Source organism: Anser cygnoides, chromosome 4 (assembly GCF_040182565.1).
Source record: "Anser cygnoides isolate HZ-2024a breed goose chromosome 4, Taihu_goose_T2T_genome, whole genome shotgun sequence".
NCBI classification, from domain to species: Eukaryota; Metazoa; Chordata; class Aves; order Anseriformes; family Anatidae; genus Anser; species Anser cygnoides.
In genome coordinates, this window is record NC_089876.1 from 33,330,521 (window position 1) to 33,346,301 (window position 15,781).

The 15,781-nt window shown below is 36.6% G+C and overlaps 1 protein-coding gene and 1 long non-coding RNA gene across 5 annotated transcripts in view; one reads left to right on the forward strand and one right to left on the reverse strand.

Annotated features, from left to right (window-relative positions):
- LOC136790809 (uncharacterized) overlaps positions 1–9,854 on the forward strand; it is a 115,758-nt gene extending 105,904 nt beyond the window's left edge. The window contains exon 5 of the long non-coding RNA XR_010831435.1: positions 9,504–9,854. This is a non-coding gene — a long non-coding RNA (uncharacterized lncRNA). The remainder of the gene's footprint in view (positions 1–9,503) is intronic.
- PDE5A (phosphodiesterase 5A) overlaps positions 1–15,781 on the reverse strand; it is a 136,268-nt gene that overhangs the window by 93,755 nt on the left and 26,732 nt on the right. The gene's annotated exons all lie outside the window — the stretch shown is intronic.

The window sequence follows — 15,781 nt, forward strand, 5'->3', positions numbered from 1 at the left end:
TGGTTTTATAAAACAAGATATGGCCAAACTAAGTAAAGAATAAAAACCATTGTTTGGACAACACTGTCATCTGTTATTGTCTATATGTAGCTCTAACTGCAGAAGTATCCTGTCTTCTCATTTTTATGTAGATGAATGTCAAGCAAGCAATGTTCATGTTGCATATTCCCTTGGTCTATCTTGCAAAAATCATTAGGGCCTGACTTTTCCACAGAAAGGAATGCAGAATGCTGTCTTCTTGTAAGTTTGTGATTCATGCCTCCTGTCAAGACTACCAAACCAGTAAAAACACTGGAATGTAAAAAAAATAAGCATGATTATGTATTTCAGGAAAACAATTTTCTCAAGAATGTTTCTGGAACAAATCTTCAGTGTTAGCTATTTCTAGTTCATATATCAGCGACAGAGTGCCTACTGGCACCAACTTGTACTATGCAACTGTCCCACAGGACAATGCTTTGCTTTAGTGTGTTTAAGGTGTCTTTTTTTGGTTTCTTATAGCAGCAAATCTTTTAGCAGCTCATTACTTAATGGAAACTAAACAAAGCTTCTTCCAGGAAAGAAAATGTTGATCTCTGTCATCCCACAGTGAACTTCTTTTCTTAAATACATAACACATTCTTTTGGAAAAATATCTTCACTTTAATTGAGATGCTGTAAGCTCTAAAGACAAGAATATGTCCTCATTCATCCATCTTGCACAGATAAAATTTCAAAGCTTTCTAGGGAAAAGAAAAGGAATTGCAGAAGACACTTTTTTTTTTGGGGAGGGGGGCGGGGAGGGTATAGAAATTTACCTGTATGATATAGACAGACTTTTGTCTGTCATACTCATTAAAAATAGCAACCTTCACAACTGAAGATCTCCGGGGTAGGCCCTCATACATTAGGGCACTGACAGACCTGCTTTTTTCTCTACTAACATATATTTCTTCAGGTGTTTTTCAACTTTTATGGAAACTCAGTCTGCTTTCTATTGTCAAGACAGCACACAGCTAGCAGATTTCTTCATCTGAGTGTTAAAGTGACTACAGATTAGCATCTATAGCTATGTCTGTATCTGCCAGAGGGGCTTTTTCACAGACCTTCCTTCCCACTAGAACTGCCGTTGAAGCACCTGTATTAGTCATCCAAAAAAAAAATTAGGACAGTGTGTGTCAGCCACAGTCAGACATGGCTTTGGCAGCTGATAACTTAATCATAGGTTTTAAAAAATATGTAATAATGGCACTGATCTGTGGTCATGAATATCATATACTTTATGTACAATTTGAAATCATTTAGAGCAACACTGGATCAGAAGGAATGATCTGTTTTGGATTTTGCTGTTTCTGTCATTTCCAAAGATGTCGGGGATCCATACTGGAGGTGTACTTCCACATTGGCTTTTGCTTAGGCTTTTGCAAAAAAATTTACCAGTCTTTTTGTGGGAAAATGTTTCTGCACAGAGTTGAGTAACCATGAAGCATAATGCTCTGAGTCTCATGGAAGCAGTGAGTAAAGGAGAATGGTAAGCTATTTTGCAGATGTATTTTGGAAATATGCTTTCAAAAGGTTTGTCCTTTCAAAACATGAAATTAAAACATTTTCTGTGGAAACAGAACAGTCATTACTGTTCTGAGTTTCCACTGTAAGAAGCCATTGTTCTTCATTGTCCTTACTATATCAATGAGTTATTCGCACTGGAAAAGTCTTCATCTGGTGGAAAAGAAACTATTCCTGAAATCAGTGAACTCAGTGTTTAACTGCCAAATCAAGTTCATTGCTCCTGTTTTTCCTCCCATTTAACCCATAGTTCCTGAAAGTAATACAGTTCCCAGAAATAAATTTAGAGAACCTAAAATTGAAAACAGATCCCTTGCATTTTCTTTTCAGGATAATTGCATATTTTGTGTTTATGGAATAGCTACTATCTGAATGTATAATATATAGCAAAATACTGCTTAGTCTTTATACCAGATTTATATTTAGGTCTTTTTTACTTTAAACACTTGTGATTTATACAAATATAACAAAACAGGACACAATATTGTCTACACCAAAGAGCCTATGTTTTTGAAATAAGTGACTAAATCAAGCAGTTAGATAATGCACAAGGTCTGCTATCCAAAGTCTGCTGTATTCCATTCTGAAGTTCTGCACTGGTTCATGGATTAAATTCAGATAACTTGAAGATAATTTTCTCAGAACCTCTAGCAACTGTTTGTTATTTTTTAGATGAAACAGTTTTCTTTTTTAAATATTACCACCATACATGCACAAGGTTTCTCTGGAGGCTATGTAAATAATTGATGACATTTTTGTTAACGCTTTTTTTCATTGGTTTAACACTGATAGGTTTTGAGTTCATTAGATTTAAACAAAACATTAAAATTCATTCTGTGTTTATGTGTAACATGTGAGATGGGCAGAAAATAAACTAATGTTAATTTTGGTTATATGGAATGATAAAGTTACATAAACATAAGAAAATCATAGAGACATGAATAGGAGGACAAGCATTCAGCACACAAGTACTATGTCATAAAATTTCCCCCAAAACTCAAAGGATCTGATCTCTTTTCTATAATTTGTCTGCAACATCATTCATGAAGTTCTTATTACTGCTTATACCATATTATCGTTGGAAAAATCTTATGGGTAAAGGGCCAGAAATAAACTCTTTGAGATGAGTAGCTCTACATTATAATTCATGCATAGTTTGTTTTTTTTTTTTAATCTATATATATATTCTTAATTCATATTCCTTCTATTCTTTCCTTTTTTTCTCCCTTGGCTTTCTTGTCCATCTTGTTGGTTCTTTGGCCCTCTTGCCAATTTACTACACCAAAACAAACATCTACATGTAAGGTTTTTGCCAGTTGGACTATGTGTAGTGCATCATTGCAAGATCACTCTTATCACACAAAAATGGGTGAAACTTACATAGATTTCCTGCCTGGTCCTAGCAACTGGTAAGACCTAGGTCCATTATTTCATGCTTACGTAGCTCTTTTGTATTGTATGTACCTGGCTTACTGGGAATCTTAGAATCATTCCATAACATATGACATAGGATTATCATAATGGAGTTGTGGGCTTTTTTGCTTTATGGTGAACTGTTTTGGATTTGTTTCAAAAGGGACTTCGAATCCTGATCAGGCACAGGTATTGTCACTTAATCTTTCTTAGTTTTATTGATCTGAGTATGATTCCACAAAGTTCAGGAAGATGTCTTTGGTCCAGAGGTCTTACAAAAAGAAACAGACAGAGATAGCCCCAGCAGAATAACTGTTCAAATTATCCAAAGGGAAAGCCATTTTTCATGGATCTTTCAATATTTTTTCCTGATCTCTACAATGCCTTCATATAATTTCTGGTATTTACTTTAATAATAATACAAGTGATCAAGCTCCACGAGAAAAACATGGTTTAATAAAATATGGGCATAGAACGCTTTTCACTATCACAAATAGCTTTGTTAATTGTGAAGTTAAGTAGCTGAATGCCTGATAGATGGTTTTGAAGGACAAACTGGCAGAAATGTATACCTATATACTAGAAGATGCCTTACCAGAAAGAATAGAAACAACTGGTAAAGAGTAACAAGTGAATATTACTACAGAAAGAAATCCTCATCTGTGCTTCAACATCTTTGATTCAAGCCCACTCTTAAAAATAAGGTTATCAAACTGCTCGTATTTCAGTGCTTCATCATCTCTATAAAAATTCCAGACACTGGCATTTCGTAAAATGGATAAACAATTTGTTATATAGTATCTACACTGTTCTACAATCCTCACCATTTTGCTAGTACATTGTCACACTTAAAGTCCATGATTGCCTCATTTTCAAGCTTCAGGAAATCTGTTGATAGGTCTACAAGAGTTCCCCATTGATCAGGCAATAAAATGCGCACAAAGAGACTATGACAGATTAATACTGAAATATCAAAAGAATGATTACTTTCCTCTGGATGAGGAATGCATTTTGCTTTTCCCTATACTGTCCTTCCACAACATATTTTTCATCAGAATACGCGTAAGCTGGATATAGAAACAATGATATTTAGATATCGTACTATGGAGAAATGCTGCTTAGAGCTATGATCTAAATGTTCCAATTATCATTGCATTGAAAAAAACAAGTCAGACTAGTCCAAGGCAAATAATATGAGGAGAATATGATCAACATTCAGTACTATGGGGGTGAAGACACAGTGCAGCCTTTGTTGTATTCTCTGGCTCTCTGAAGGACTTTGCCTGCAACATGTCCTCCCCTAGCACTGTACTGCATTACTGTGCTGCCAGTCAGTGCCCAGGAAGAACTGCGGAAACTCAGGTGATCACTCTCTGTTCTGTCACATTTCCTGGCAATGGCCAAAATTGGAGAAATTTAATTAAATCTCTAGAATGCCAGTTGAAAATTAATAAAAGCAGCTCACTGTTATGTTATGCTTTTTATCTTTTTTCAGGTCTTTGCCAGACTTTAAAACTAGAGATCACTTAGATGCAGCAGTAGAAAAGACAGAGAAACTACAGTGAGAGTAGGGAGACCAAGTTTACTGTGGAAAGCCAAGGCAATAGGTAGCAAGCTTCCTCCTACATACTCTTCAATCACCAAGCGTGTGCCAGGCATCTGGCCTCAGCAGCTCTCCCACTTTCTGAAAACAGCCATAAATACTAAAACCAGGTCTTATAATTTAAGCTCCAGCTTCCTTCTCATATCCTGACATAAAGAAGGAAGAAAGCAAAAGGGGGAAAGAAAAGCATCATAAGAAATGGGGGAGTTAGAAGGGGGAAAAAGACTGCTGCATAAGCTATTTCTTGGTAAGACTGGCTTAGCTCAACCCTTGGTCCCAAAAGTATCTTCAACAACTCTAGAATCATAAACCCCCTAGTTCTGGTTAGTGGGTGAATATTTTATTCTCACATTCCCCAATTTTCAGGCCTTATGGCTTCTCAAGGGCATTGTAATGTATCAAAATTCATCTCTATGTAAACATGCATGTGACTGGCTGGCTGTGACTGTGGCCCTGTCTAGATTTGTAGAAAAACAGGGGAGCAACCCAAGGTGCCAGGTTACTCTTCTCACCTTCTTTAGGCATGTCACTCATCCACTTTAATAATAAATACATTTAGGGTAAGTGTCATGAAAGTGACACTACATAAACAGCAAAAGTTTTGATTCCAATTATTTTCAATTTTCTGTTTACTGTAAAAACAGGCCTTCTTTAATAGATAATCAAAGTATAACTAATCCTGTACTCAAATTTAATTTCATTGCAGAATTCTGTAGGTTTGTACTAGTTTAAATATTAAATTTCTACCTCAACAGTTTCTTCACACAAGCTGGGCCAGATGTCCATCTGGTATAAATTAACATTGCTCTGTTGATGCTACTAGAGACAGGAAGATTTCTATCAAGCTGTGGTCAGTTCCTGTATGATTAAACATATATTATGTCGTGCATTTGGGTATAAAATGCTGTTGAATCAGGATTGATTTTCAACCAGTCTGTACTTTATTTGCCCTGTATGTTGTAATGATTACAGAAGGTGTAAAGCACTGAGCAGTCAGGCCTGTGTAACAGTGAATTATATTCAGTGGGACTCAGGGAAAAAAAAAGTGAGGGTGCCTGTCACAGAGTGCTCTGAAGGTATATAGAAGGGAGATTAGAAAGGCAAATAGATTGCTGAGGAATTGAGGGACCTATTATTTAGTGTTTACGATGAGAACTAGTGAGGATTTAATGAAAATGTCAAGTAGTTCACTAAAAATATATACAAAGGAGCTGTTTTTCCTATTGTCATCGCCACTGGATGTTGTGGAAGTCAAAAATAGAAATGGGCTCATAAAGCATTAAAAAATGCAATGAGGGTAGGAATATCAGTGGGTACAAAGTATGATGAGCTGGATGCAAACTGTACATCAGGAGGTCTCCAGTTCACTAATTGCTCCCAGTAAAGATGGACCCTTACAAGGGGAAGTGCATGTGATATGCATCTGCAGATTTTTTTCCTCCTCTCCTAAGTATGTGTGACCAGATGTGTGTTTGGATGTGCTATTGGGCCAGCTGACCTGTGTTGGGGCACTGTACAATTGTTTTCACAGCCTGTTTTTATGCCATTCGTGATGCATATTTTATTGGTAGAGGTATATATATCGATGCAAATGCATCAGAATATGATCCAGTGGAGCAGATCTTTGGCTGATATTATTGCAATTGCATTGGTTTCAACAGCGCAGTGCTGGCACATAACAGCTGGGGACTGGCTCATGAGAAGCCCATCTGTTCCAGGCCTTAGCCACCAATGTGCTATTTGGTTACATGCTGGTGTAGTACTGTGAAAGTTAATGCAATTATAGAAATATAATATTGGAACAATGCAGTCATGAATGGCAACTGTTATGGATTATGCTTTGGTCTTTATTGTAAGCTCAACTAAAATATGCCTTAGCTTTCAATGTTCTGTTATTAATGCTATTGAAGCATGAAAAGTAATGTGAAACTAAACAGATTGTCTGAAGCAGAGAGAAAATTATGATTTAAGCTGGAACAAGTCATGAATAATGAAAACTAAAGAATGTTGTTTTGTCCCCTCTTCTGTGAGGCTTTTAAAGTAAACACTTATTGCAAATGTCTAATATACATTGAACTTATTAGAATGAAAAGTCTGATGCATTGGGCCACATAATTTAATGCAGGGTTATACACTAAAAAGTCCTAGTCCTACATATCATAAATTACAGTAAGTTAATTCATGTATATTATTGCAAGCATGCTATTCTCAAAAGAGATTATCTATGATATAGTTTGTCCCTATGGAAGTTTGTTTATGACGTTCTATTCTTCTTGAGCGTGAGAAGAAAAAGGTCAAATAGTGAATATTATTGTATTAAGACAAGTAGTCTTTTCAACATTATTATTTTCCATTTTTTATTAGTCTGCATTTCCAGTTTAGGCCTTTTAATATGCTACTGTCAATATCTGTAATAATCCCACTGTCGGAAGAAAAATCTGGGAATGCAACAACTAGACCTGAGGCCTGTGCATAGAAATACTACTGTGGAATTAGGATTGATAAATTTTTTGTATTTTATGGCTGCTGACCTGAATTCTATGGACAATCTAACTAAGATGTTGGTGGGCTTAAAAAGTATGTAATAATTTTCATAATTTTGTCAGTGCTTCAGTGTAGGATTCCTTGACATTTAAGCTTTGTGTGAAGTACACAGTGCAGAGAAACATCCAAATTACCAAATACTTTTATAGGCATTTCACACATTTTTGTTCTTCACATGTAACAATTCATAGTTTCTGTAATAGGTATGGGAATTCTTAAGCAAGAGTCTATCTACAAATAATTTTCCCACTGTATCAACGTTCTTTGCATTTTCTAACTATATGTATGTCCTATATAATATGTATGAAATCATTATTTCTTACCTACCCATGTAGCTTATTTCCCAGAAATATATATGATTTAGACAAATTCCCATATATGTTTAGTAAACTTATTTACTAAACAACAAATTGTCAGAAAGTAATTCTGTAATAAAAAAGGTCTGCACGAAGATAATAATACCTGATTAGTCCTTCTTTTCCCTTCGACAAGTGAAAACGATTTCTGTTTTAGATAACTTTGTTCAAGATAAAGAAGAAAAATTTCACATGCTACCTAATGGAGCTGCCAAAGAGTGAAAGAATAGGAAAATTTCTTCATGCATTGGCTATGATGGCTGTGCTAGAACCCTTGTGTGAGGCACTGAAAAATGTATGAATGAAATAAGATTTCTTTAACTCATAGAAGATTATATGCGTATCTTTTTTTCTTCTTCTTTTGTCAGCAGTAGAACTGGGTTTTTCTTTGGTCTAACCAAAGTACTGGATTGCACCCAATTGCAATATGCAGTTGCAAGGCACCAGGACAGTTGTAGGAGGAACAATGAAGAGGAACCTCCATATTTATCATCTCCACTGTACAAAGATTTTCGTTGTAGAAGGTGCCAGTCTAGGGCTTTAGAGCAATCAGAAGTAGAGGATTAGAAATATTTTCAAATAAGTACCTTGTGCACCAAAAAAATATGTGCAGGGCAATGAAATTATTAAACAGACCAAGACTGATTTTTCAAATAGTTTTTACCTGAAAAAGATTGCCCTAACAGACTGGTTAAAAGGTTTTAAACCAGTTTTGAAAGTTTTTTTTTTTTTTTTTTTTTTAAATTTAGAAGGTATAGTTGTGAATTTGAAACTATGCTTCAGATGAAATTTAACCATATTCACTTAATACTTCAGTGTCACTAAGTGTCTCTAAGTGTGATCAGTTGGCCAAAATTTCAATTATTTACAGAGATCTACTAAAACTGTTTAAAAACTTGTTTACTTGATACTAATTTCTATTGATCAGCTTTCATAGAATCACAGAATATCCCAAGTTGGAAGGGACCCTCAGGGACCATCAAATCCAACTCCTGGCTCCATACAGGACCACCCAAAAATCAAACCCTATGTCTGAGAGCCTTGTCCAAATGCTTCTTGAACTCTGGCAGGCACAGTGCGGTGACCACTGCCCTGGGGAGCCTGTCCCAGTGCCCGACCACCCTCTGGGTGCAGAACCTTCCCCTAACACCCAGCCTGACCCTCCCCTGTCCCAGCTCCATGCCGTCCCCTCGGGTCCTGTCACTGTCCCCAGGGAGCAGAGCTCAGCGCCTGCCCCTCCGCTCCCCTCGTGAGGGAGCTGCAGGCCGCCATGAGGCCTCCCCTCAGCCTGCTCTGCTCGGGGCTGAACAAACCAAGGGACCACGGCCGCTCCTAACATGCCTTCCCCTCCAGACCCTTTATCATCTTTGTAGCCCTCCTTTGGACGCTCTCAAATAGTTTTATGTCCTTATATTACGGCACCATGTTATATACTCAGTGGATATAAATAGGCAGAAGTCAACTGAGACCCTGACCCTATAATTTTTAGTGATGATCTAGAGCAGTGATTTCAATCCACATCATACAGAGAAAATCTTTGTTTAAGGCTCAGTTCAGAGGGATTTTCAAAGCACCCTGGAAGTGGAGAATATTACTGTAAAATGTGGCACAACTGTGCATAGAAATTGACAGATTTGTTGAGATCTGATTTATGATAAATTCTGAAGCAAGGAAAGTTTCACAGATTACTGGATTTTAAGAAAATGTCATGGAAATTCTACAGTCTGCATCCTTCCACTGGTTTCATGCACACAGCACCAGCCTTCTGAGGTCCTTTCAGGGCACCATTAATCTATTTCATTAAGCAATCTCTGGCAACAGTTCTAGTCTAAGCTCTTCCTTTGAAATAATTAAATATAGTTTTAACAAATAAATATTTTAAAACTATTAATATTAAATATTTAAAAACTCTCTTAAAATGCTTTAAAAAATGTTCTGTCTGTCCCTCTTTTTTATGTGTAATGATTTTCTGGACCTTGATTTAATCTTTTCATGTTTTTTATTAAACAATACCTACTTACCCTTCTTTTCTTGTTTTTCAGAGAGTTTCTGCTGCCATCACACATGAAGGGTTCCCCTAGCAACACAAAAACACACTTTTCCTTGGAGCTGCATCTCTGCAGTCTAAAGCACTTAAATCATGACCTTTAGCTGCAGCTTGTTCTGAGATTAATTAAAAGCATTTAAAATAATAATCACAAAGTATCACATTCTTTGATCTGCAGAAAGCTGAACTAAATGCTTGTATTTTACACTCGTGTAAGGACTCCAGATCTTGATCTTTCTACTCCCAGATTAGCAATGAAATTCTTGTATACTGGGTTTATATAATATCCATTAAAATGGAATTAGGTCCCTGTTTTGGACTTTACATTGAGCTTTGTTAAATCCTGTCTTTACTGAGTTTGGCAGTATGTGGATAGAAGAAAGTTTTGTCTAAGGACTACCAATTGCAATGAAATCTGTTTATACAGTTTTGTATTTATTCTCTGTCATAATATGTCAGCTCTTCCAGAGTTATTACACCTTCCATAAATGGAAGGACACATGTATGCACACACTTCAATTTTCTGAAGTTCACCCAAGCCTAACTACAATGAAATATAACGAATAAAATGACTTGACATTCAAGATCTGTGTAACTTGCTGTTTACCCTTTCCAATGGCAGAGCTTGAATGCCTGTGCTAAACAATTTTTGGGACATTTACCTCTTTCCCCCTTAATGGAATAAATTCTTTAGAAAAATATCTCATCAGACTGAGTTTACCTTAAAGAATTAAAACTTCAATGAGAGTACAAATAGGGAAATGTAGTTTTTCTTCATTATTTTAAATTCCTGAAAAGTACCTTCTCAAAACATTTTCAGCAAAACAATAAAAGCCCACAACTTTGTAAAAAGAGATCTTAACAGGAGAACATCACTGTGTTTGTGCTGCTCTGCAATGTGACTCTTTAAATCATGGTCTTTCATTGCCTTTCATCACTCTCCTTCATTCTTCCTGACATACCATGTTATTTATTTACAATAATCTATGCATATCCTTTCATTATTTTTGAGCCGTTAAAACTTCAGTACCAGCTTTGGCAAGATTCTTCAGACCAAATTTCAAACCAATGATTTTCAGTCTCAAACCCAGTAGCTTAAAGTAATAAGCAATACCTGTTTGCAAAACTTTCCATGACAGGGAAAGGCACTAACTTGAAGAACTAAGAACTGCTCCTTTTTTTTTTTTTTTTTTTTTCCTCTTTAGTCTTGTCTGGTGTTACCAGGCAGTAAGTATTCAAAGCTCTGGGTATAAATAGTCTCTGATTTACTGCCATAGTGAGGCTGAAAGTAAGTTTTTTACAAGACAAATGTAAAACCATCCAATATGGTTAACTTCTACCTTTGGTCCCTTCCTGCAGGTAAGCCCAGTACATTCAAGGCCATCTGATGAAAAAAACTCCCAATCTTACACAAAGCTCTTTCAAATTTAGGAAAGTTACCTGTGCCTGAGAGACGATACACGTGGACAGACCCTGTTGCAGATCAGTATTCTTCTTCAAAGTTCATGTTCAAAGATTTTATTTGCAAGCTTATGTGCTGAAAGCAAAATAACTCTTGGTTCTCTTTTAAATGGTTATACAGGGAGGATATCTGCAAAAGCACTACTTTCATCTTTTGTTTAAAATGATGGTTTATTTACACAGCGGATGAATTGAACAGACTTAGAGTGCTGTCGAAAGCTTTGGAAATAAACTATGGAAATCCTTTCTGTAAGAAAGCTCAGTCCTTTCAATTAGGAAAGAGATAAGATATACAACTGAGAAACAAGACAGAGAAAATTACAAAATTAAGTTCTATAAGTAACTGTTGAATGACTGTAAATAACAAAACTCAATAAATAAAGACCACATACATGCCACTGAAAATTGTAAGTGATAAATAGATCTTCTCTTTTGGTAGCATTTAGCCAGTAAATAGCCCTTGTTTTTCTGCAATATAGTATTTAATTTTAGCATTAAAAAGTGCAACTGATAACAGAGAACTTTTTCTTAAAAGAAATAGAAAACATATGGTTTTGTTTTAGCTTTCTGTAACAACTTTTTTTTCTACAAACTTGAACGTAACAGTCTGAATTTAGAGAAAAATCATTACTTTTGGAAAAAAATCTCTTTGAGAACTCTTTCTGGAACATAGATTTAGGATTGAGGAGTCAGTAGAAATAATTGAAAATATCAACTCATCTATGACAAATATTACTATTAAATCTGAAATCAATTTCTGTTTACCATCCCTCAGACTCCACAGTGAATGTTCTTGTAACTTTGTTAAAAAAGGATGAATGACTACATTTGGAATAGCTGTGGAAAAGTACAACCTTTTGTTGTAGTTAAAAATAAATAGATAACAATTTACCATGGAATGGAGACAGGAAAAATTAAAGTGGAGGTTTCTAATATTAGTTTACCCATTCTGCTCAACAGGCAAATGGCATTTCCAGTGTGATTTGATTTGTTATAGATATTTCCCCAAACTGTCCCTTCCACAACACGGACAGTATTGCAGCTGTGCAAAGCAACTTGTGTGGGGGACCAACCTGCCCATTCACAGTGTGGATTTAACTCAGCCAGCTCAATTTTAACTTGTCACCGGTTAGTGTTGTTTTTGTATAGGTAGAGCTGATTATGTTTAATTTATTATTTTCTTTAACTAATATTAATCTGTACAAATGATGGATCATTGGCTCTAAAAATAGATCTACTTTTGCTCGTGGACTTTTAAGTCTTTTGTGATGCCTGAATCTGATGATGCTTTACAATATTATGCAACTATTGAAGCAGGCCATTTTGTCTCTAAAAGAATAAACTGTGGTGGAACGCAGTCCAAGAAAGTTTCCAGGAGAGGAAGCAAAAAACTTGCTGTTTATTCATAGCCAGATGTACTTATCTGTTTCTGTCTGTTTGCATTAGTCCTGGCTCAGCTTTCTTCTAGTTTGTGGTTTGCAAGTATGAAAGAATATTATGACATGCTGTATCCCAATGGTCCCATGTAAATAATTATGAGGAAAGGAGAGGTAGATGAAGTTACAAACAAACTTTACAATTTAGCGGATATTCTGAAATTTCATACCCAGAAAAAACATGGCATACTGATTAATATGTGTCACTGCTTTCATTCATAGTGCTAAATTTCTGGTGTGTATAACAGGGGATTGCTGCAAGTGGTTCCCAGCTGGAAATGAGGGATTATATCCTGGTGGACAGTATGAATGAATGAATGGTTTAGAAAGAACAGAAGATGCAATTCCAGTTGGTCATTGTGAAAAGAAAGGGTGAAAGGCTACAATTAAAGACCAAATTATGCAGGATTTCCTAGCTGTACAATAAATACTTTGCTTAATGAACTGGTAGAGAATTTCAAGCTTTGAATTAGGATCTCTGAAAGGTACCAGAGAGATAAATGGCCAAGCAGCACTGATTTTTAGACGTGAACAGGCTTTTTACCTTCCTGTATTATTCTGGAGTAGAAGCAGCTCCAATCATGAGTGGAACGCCAACATGTAATTACAGCCACATTATATGACGGAGACTTTCAGTGCAGGCTAAAAGGGACAATAAACTCTGAACACATCTGGCAAATTTGTGCAGGCAGCCTCTATAAAACCCTTTCTTCATAATACCTGAGGGGTGTTTGGATTCATGCTTCCCACACCACTGTGATGTGAAGAACTACCATTCTGTAGATGAGAGATCTGAGCACAGCAGAAATTAATGAAGAGGCCAGTCTACTGTGAACAGAAAAAGGCCCATGAATATCTGGGAATTTTGGAAACTTAGAGCCTGAAGGTGAGGAGCAATTCTCACAGACTGACCTGGGAATGTGATGGCAATCTTGTAATATTCAGTATTTTAATCACAAAGTATTTCCACTGAAATAAACTGAGACCCAGAGTATGATCAGGAGGAAGACTCCTTTATTCAGCAGATTTCAAAAGTGATTATGTTTATGTTTGACTGAATTATTTATCCACCTCTGGAAACACAGGGAAGACAGGGAAAGAGCTCATCAAATAATGTGTCTGACTGAATTCAGTGAATTTTTCATTGAAGTCAGGAACATTTGGGTCATGTTTTTACAATCCATTTTCCTCCAGAATTGCTTCTTGGGCCTAACATTGCTGAAACTGAAATTGTTTAATGACAGGAAGAAGAGAGAAAAATCTCTTAACAGATCTCAGAGTTTCACCTACCAGTTTTTGCAGGGACCAGATCAGCTGCAAATGAAGGAAGAATTGAAGTCAAAGGGAAGAAATACTTTCTGTCCTTGCAGAGGCCAGTTTCTATGTGAACCTTCAAGACTGCAGATGCCCATAGTGACACTGGGGTGGTATTTACCCTGCACTGAGGAGATGAAAATTTCAGTCAAGTGATTTGGCCCTAGTGCTGAATTTAATCAGCAGTGTATCAAGCACCTATACATGCAGGCCTGTCTGACTTTGATTACAGATACTTAACAAATTTAAATATTGGACCAAAACTTTGACAATGATCAGATGAGGTGCCCAGAGCTACAAAGGAATTAGTAATACAAGTAGAGATTACCATACCCTGACTATCAAGGTCTGTCCCACTGGCACGAGGTTCAAGACCCCTGTAATTACTCAACACAGTGGGCAATGAGATCAACTGTTCTTCCTGCCCCCTCTCTCTGCATGGCCCTGCCTCCCTCAGATGGCAGCTCTTCAGGAGATGTAAATGAGTGCACTGAGGATATTAGAGGAGCTTTGGCTGATTTCACAAGGTAAGAATGTAGTCCCAAACTGATTAAGGTGTTCTTACCATTTCATGCAAGAGCTGTGTTCTTTACAATTTAGTACATCACAACTGGTGAACTATAAAATGTTTTTGCTCAGGAGAATCAGAGTTCAATTTTACACATTTGGAAAGATAATAATTAAAATATCACACACTGATTGCATTGCAACAGCATGAAAAACATAATATTGAAGGGGCCAGCTGGACATATTATGAGAATCTTTCAGTGCAGGTTAGCTGGGTAATGTTAAATAGAGTGTATTTTGATGATAATAGGAAATTACAAAACTGCTGATCATCAGGCAGAAGTAAAAAAAATATTAATCTTTAAAGCCTGCATATGGTAACTCAAGTGTATTTGAATAACTCTGAGATAAATTATCTCCATACTGAAAAAGGAACCAAAGTATCCCCAGAACATACCCAGACTTCATTTACCATGCCTCCAAACAAACCTTTTTCTCTGTGCACAGCTATGTAGCTGCACAAATTCATGATAATAGTGTCATTAATCTTTCCTTCAGTGATCTCTACCACTCAGCTTTTACACATTCAAAACCTGGGTCAAATTTGACCTGGCAAGCTTGTCCTTGAATACTACCATTTACAAAGTCCAAGTTTAAAAAAAAATATAAAAAATCCACATATTATCAGAACTGCTGCATTTTATCAAATAACTGCCACCAGCTCTTGCCTGAAATAGTTCATTTGCAAAGCTGTTGCCACTGAACTGTGGAAACCGACCATCAGTCAAAGGCTTGTTTTGCTCTTTTTTTATAGCGATAGCAAATGAACTGCAGATGGAGCGCTGTTTATACTTTCCCATCATCTCTGGAGTGCCGGGAACTGTTGCTGTGGTGTCATTACATTAAAGCAGGATACAGAGAGAGCAGCAACACTGGAAATATTTATTAACTGGGATAGGGTCAGTTTGACTTGTACTATAGGAGGAACATGAGGGTGCTTAAAATGGAAATCTGAGCTTGTTTTTCACCTTAAACCTGTAAAGGGAAATACTGCACGGACAAAAAATAAGTTTAGTGATCAAACAGAAAATAGGGAGAATCCATTCTTAGATTGTTATATGGCTTCATGTCAGAAGGTGCTTTTGTTTGTTTTGCATGCATATCTGAAATCTCTGTTATCAAAATACTGGCCTTTTTGACTATGACAGATGAGCTCTGTCAGGTTAAGGCTACCTTTCCTTTCTCAGGTGCCTACCCCACCTTCCTGCAGAAGTTACATTGCAAGAGTTACAGAAGTGAATAACTGTGGTTAAATCTGCCAAGCTGCAAACTACAGAAGCTACAGGATTGGCATGTGTTTGCCACAAGGCAATCACCTCTGGCAAAGAGATGAATGAACAGCTGAGACTAGTAATGCTCAGCATATTATGGCTAAATCTATCAGTGCCATCCATCACAGCCTTTAGAGACAGGGATAGCAGATGTAGATTCAAACATGTGACCTTCTGTTATTCTTACTGTTTATTACAGGAGTACAAATGTCCAACAAAGTATT